A 6,364-nucleotide genomic window follows, 5' to 3' on the forward strand; every position below is an offset into this window, starting at 1 on the left:
AAAATCACTTTAAGTGCAATAAATTACACAATTAGTCATAAATCAGATGCAAGGTTATTTCGCAATCTTATTTTTATGTGATGATTTAGTTTGAAGGTTAAAAGCTCGTTCGGGTCGCACAAATTATTGCATTATGAAAAATCATCGATGATCGCTTACTTTTTAAAACTTGGTAGGCATGCGTTTGACCTCGATCTCACTCAATAAACGATGATAGTAAATATATCATGTTCCGAGGTCAAACACTAATTGATGGTACTCTAGGCGTGACTTTAAGAATCATTGGCTCTACCTTAATAGTAGAAAGGCTTTTTTCACAGATTTCGTCCGGGGATGTATCTACTACCACCATACTTTTTTCTGCCGCGAAGAAGCATTGTTGCAATGCTGTGTTCCGGTTTAAAGGGCTTGGACACCGGTGTAATTACAGGCAGAAGGGAATAGCACCTACGCCTCAGGTTGATGAACACAGGGCGGAGTGATGATCTGTTTATAGGCCATGGTTTTCCACTTACCATTAGGCGGGCCATATGCTTGATACGTCCGTCCGTTATATAACTATAACATAAAATAAAAAATCCTCCAAGCGATTATTTCTGCATCCGCAGCAAAAAAAACCTGAATTATTCGATCCTCAGGGTTTCCTATAATTCATTAGTTTGTCTTACTCTCCAGTCCATAAAAATATCAGAAACACTTGATGTCATAGGTCCGAATAGATAACGTTGCGGCTTGTCGGATGTGCGGCAACCATAAAAGTCTTAAGTGAAAGAACGTATTTCAACAAAATATCAAGGCCTTTAATCACGTTAAAGTTATTCCCATATTCAACAACAAAATTGATGCGCAAAATTATTATTATTAAAATGTTGTAACATAGTACGATTAAGGTTAGGAACGAAGAAGATTAAGTTATTAAACCGTTGCATAACATATTTCTATAAGAAAAAATATTGGATAGAAGCAGGCGTTACTTTGCGGAGTTCCATGATATATTATCGTCATACAGAGTACATTGCTGAAGATCTGTTTGGGATGGGGTATGATAAAGATTCAAGAAATTATAAATTTCACCATACCATCTCCTGCTTATTTCTTATAATATGAAAAATATTATTTATATCAAGCTCCTTTGGATTATTGTAAAGTTTTAACTCTCTTACTTAGATAAAGGACATATCCTTCCGTCCGTCATATCTAGTCGATGGAACTTTAATCAAATCCTAGATGTTACGGCAGTATCCTATAATTCGGAGATAATAATCTTATTACTTATATATTCTTTGTCCGAAAGATCAACCTATCTCACTCCTGAAGCCAAATTTTGATAGTTTTATTCGGATAGTCCATTCATTCCGCAATAATTTCTAAGTGCTAACCTTGCTCCCTATTGAAATATCAAGTTGTGAAAATGATATTTCACAGAATGAAAATGAGAGCACGAAAACGGGCGCAGTTCGGGCGTTTTTGCATCCGCTACTATATGCATGAGTGAGTTAATATAACACCCAGTATCGGTATCTATGACGGCATGAATTATTTATGACATTCAATAATATTAATACTGTGTACCTTTTGTAATAAAGTTATATTGGTATCGTTAGATTTTAATTAAAAATAATTCTGGAAATATAAATCTCAAATTCCGATCAATCACCTCCATAATTTCGGATCATGCCCACCACGTTTTTTCCTTTTTATATTCAAAAAGGTGGAGGATATTATTTTGACGAGAACTTATTTCGGCGACATAAGTTCTCGTCAAAATAATATCCTCTTTATATCAGTGAATTTTACACTGGTTTGGTTTTCTTTTTAACTGAGTTTCTTTTCTCTAACTTCGGAGGACCTCCGCTCGCAATCCATACATTAATTTACTAAACAGTATACTTTTAACTATTTTAGTAGCCTTTTCGTCATGAAAATTTTAAATGATCCCACACACACCACTACCTAAGAGGAGCAAAGAATATATGTTAAAAATAATTATGTTTAGAGGCTAAAAATCAAATAAAGTATCTTAAATGAAAATATTAAGTCATTAATAACTGTATGAGGCTTGAATGACTGACTGAGGGACAACCTACAGCCCAAGCAGCTGAACGTAGAAGAATTAATAGATAGAATATTTTTTGAGCGCTTTAGAGGAATTGAAACGATTTTTTTTTCGAAAGCTACCGAAGCAGAAGAAAGTTTGTATAGAGTCTGCAACTTTTCGAGTTATATCGATTTAACTTGATATCTGGACAATTTTTTTGAAAATATTATTTTTGAAAATACCAACCCAAAATGATTTGACTTGGCACTTAGCTATTAATCGACGGTCGATTGGCGCAGTTTGCAGCGATCCTGCTTTCTGATCCCAAGGCCGTGGGTTCGATTCCCACAACTGGAAAATGTTCGTGTGATGAGCATGAATGTTTTTCAGTGTCTGGGTGTTTATATGTATATTCTAAGTAAGTATTTATGTATTTTATTTATAAAAAATATTCAACAGCCATCTTAGTACCCATAACACAAGCTACGATGTGTGTATTGTCGTAATATATTTATTTATTATTATCAATATAACACCCACAGTATTTAAATTAATAATCGCTTATGAGTTACAATTAAACCAATTTAAGGTAAAACGCAGTTTACCGGGTCAGCTAGTTTATAATATAGAGCAGATACCACAAACATAATTAAAACGTAGAACATTCTCGTAATGTTCAGGAAGACTCAATTCGTCTATCGTCTGCATACTATCGATGATGAGTATGCAGGCTTTGCCTCATGCTCTAAACGGACGTTGGCTAAGCACCTCAATCGTACAAAAGCGCGATGTTGTATTGAGTTTATTGCATACACCTCGATGGGTTAATGGCTGCAACATGCCATTGGATTTTTAAGGCCACCCATGCAAAACCGCATCGGGTCGACTTGTTAGAGTACAATAAAAGGACTCTTAGCATACTTCAAGATAACGATGTAATTGTAGAAAATTAATTTCTGTAAAGTATTTTAATTACATTAAAGACACATTATTTCCTTGCAACATCATAGACATCCTATTTGCCTGTGCCCTTGGTATTTCAAGTATCCGTAGGCGGTAAAGATCGTTTAGGTGTCATCATACACCTACCTAATGCTTTATTACATCCATATTTCATTTATTTAAAAGAAACCAGCAAATATATAGCATTGAACATTTTTATTCTAATAATGATTACAATATGTAAACGAGCATGTGAATCATGTATATGGACCCTGAGTAACAGCGTGGTATGAGACCTACTCGCACGCAGAATTCTATCAAAGTCACTTTCTCAGTCATAATTTGACGCAAAAGGTTTCTACTGGAACGGCCTAACTAGCCACGGCCGATGCCTGCCACCGGACCACACCAGAGAAAATTCAGATATTATGATTTTCTTTATAACCCCCCCAGGGGGTCAAACCAAGAACTCCACTAGACATTTAGAGGTTACGTTCACTGTTATAGAGGATCAAATGGCAAATGCAAAATTAGTACTGATCCATGACGTGAGTACATGAGGCTTTATGCACTGAAGTGAAGGCAAAGCATTTTTCAGTTCTCATAGTCGTTCAAACGTTGGAAGTGCCTGCTGAACGTACTCGTAGTTCGAACGAACTTCTAAAAATTCTGAAGTTTTGAAACGTCTAGTCAGTCTTTAGTGAGAAGAGCCGGCGAGAAACAACAGATTGATCTTTTCAACATAATTTTATAGTCTACAATCTTTAGAATTTTACTACCTGGTGAGGGATGAGAGCGGAGCTGTCTGCTTGCAAGCAGCCTGGTTGCAACTTATGTTAATTTCGAGTAAGTAGGTTGTTTATATCCACAGTTCGTTTATAAAAAGCAATGATTTCTTTTACAAATACTATGTTGTTCTAAATATATTGTGAAGCTACAGTTGTGCTCGAAATTGTAGACGAGTAAATATACCTAGTACACCCGATCCAGTAAGGTAGGTCCAATTTCATGAAAGAGGTCAACCACCGAATCCAACTCGGATGGGCAGCATTCGGGAAACTTCGGGACATATTTTCGTCGAAAATCCCTCAGTGCCTGAAGACCAAAGTCTTCGAATAGTGCGTGCTGGCAACAGATGACATACGGATCTGAGACGCGGTCGCCAACTATGGGCCTCATATGCAGGCTCAGAGTAACTAAGCGAGAGCGAGCGAGTGAAAAGAGCTATGTTAGGAGTATATCTACGTGATCAAATCAGAAATAAGGAGATCCGTAGAAGTACTAGAGTTACCGACATAGTTCAACGAAGTGTCAATGAACGGGGCACATAGCTCAGAGAACCGATGGACATTGGGGTGCCAAGGTATTGCAGTCGACCCCCAACCAGGTGGACAGAGGGCATCACACGAGTCGCGGGGAGCCGCTGGATACAAGCGGTCCAGCTATATTATATATATATACTTATTAAGTATATATATATATAATATAGCTGGACCGCTAGCATCATCGTCAAATAAACCGATTAACGACCATTGCTGGACATAGGTCTTTTGATTCTGGGGATATGTTGTAATATAAGTATATATATATACATTTTTAGAGTTTTTGACGACTTGTGCAACGTGAGCACTGGTTTGAAGTGGAAGGTGTTAATAGGCTGTGGATGATGATTATAATTATGACTGTTAAAAAACATGACAAGAATAAAATTATGTTCGTTACATATTTTGAGAATGTTTTTTAAGTACGTACATAGCTTTGAACTTGGGCAGTGCTTTCCAATTCAACTATCTTTTCTGGCGCAACCACAGCCGTGTCCTTAACAATTTCAACATATTTTTTTACGAAAAGGAAATGAGTGTTCCATCTGTTGCATAGAAAATGGCAATATTTTTTATGCAACAGATGGAACACTTATTTCCTTTCCGTACTATTAAAAATATGTTGTATTATATACTATTTAAAAAGTAATATTTAAATAATTTATTATATACTATTTACTATTTAAATTTATTTACTATTTATTTTCTGCTCTTAGTCCCAGTATTTTGCCGGTTTCTTTTTCTTCACAGAGACAGTGGGACGACATTATTTGCAAAAAAAACTTTTGACACACTTTTAGACCAAATGCCATCTAAAAGAGACCGTGCTCGTCTTCTCGCTCTCTCTGCTAAGGAGGCTACTGGCTACATGCTCTCCCTTCAGCTAACCTGGGCACTATGTTAGACCACACCACTCTATCGGTGGTGATTGGTCTTAGGCTTGGCGCCTCTATAATTCAGCCTCATCGATGCCACTGCGGTGACAGCGTTGACACCTACGGTCACCATGGACTCTCCTGTTCAAGAAGCGCTGGTCGCTTCTCTCGCCATAGCACCATCAACGACATCATCCGACGTTCTCTAGCTACCGCTCACGTACCAGCTGTATTAGAACCTATTGGTTTGGCGCGGAGCGATGGCAAGAGACCTGATGGTATGACGCTCATACCTTGGAGGCTTGGAAGGTCACTTCTGTGGGATGCAACTTGTGTTGATACCCTAGCTGCATCACACATCCAGGCCACTTCGTCAATGGTAGGTGCGGCTGCTTCCAGTGCCGAGCAGGCTAAGAGGCGTAAATATGAAAACCTGGATAGCAGCTTCATTTTTGTGCCTTTTGGAGTAGAGACTTTGGGACCGTGGGGTCCGGAGGCAAGAGCCCTTTTCAAAGAATTATCGAAAAGGGTTATCGAGTCTACCGGTGATCCTAGAGCGGGCAGTTACCTTGGCCAACGAATTAGTTTGGCCATCCAAAGGGGCAATGCTGCCAGCATCTTAGGAACTGTGCCTCGCTGCGGTGGTTTCGAGGACGTTTTAGATTTTATTTAGTTTTTAAATAGTTTATTTTAGGTTATAGTTATGTATTAATAAAAATTATATTTTAGAGTTAAAAGAAATTTTCCTAATTATTTAAAAAGTATTTTTTTTTTTATATTTCACTACAAGTTAGCCAATCAATCAGGAATCAGGAATTCAATCTCACCTTCTAATGGACTAACCTTTTAGGGATATGGTAGTTACATAAAACCCATATCTAATTGATTTTTCCGCGGATTCTTACCAGCCATGGCCGAACCCTCCCACCGGACCAGACCAGAGAAAATAAATTCTGAAATTTGGAATCGAAACCAAATCTGACCCAGATTTGGTCTTCCCCCTGAAAACCAGAACGCTCAATGCTGCGCTATCGACTTCTTCAAAAAATATTAAACAAGTAGAGATAAAATAGAACAAATAAATAAATGGGAAAATGTGGATTTTTAATGTTTAATCGTTTCTCTCTCTATCTTGTCGCGTGATCCATTCATTTTAGAATCGAAGTGACCTATTTTGTAACTCTTCC

Source organism: Pararge aegeria, chromosome 15, assembly GCF_905163445.1.
Source record: "Pararge aegeria chromosome 15, ilParAegt1.1, whole genome shotgun sequence".
Classification (NCBI taxonomy): domain Eukaryota; kingdom Metazoa; phylum Arthropoda; class Insecta; order Lepidoptera; family Nymphalidae; genus Pararge; species Pararge aegeria.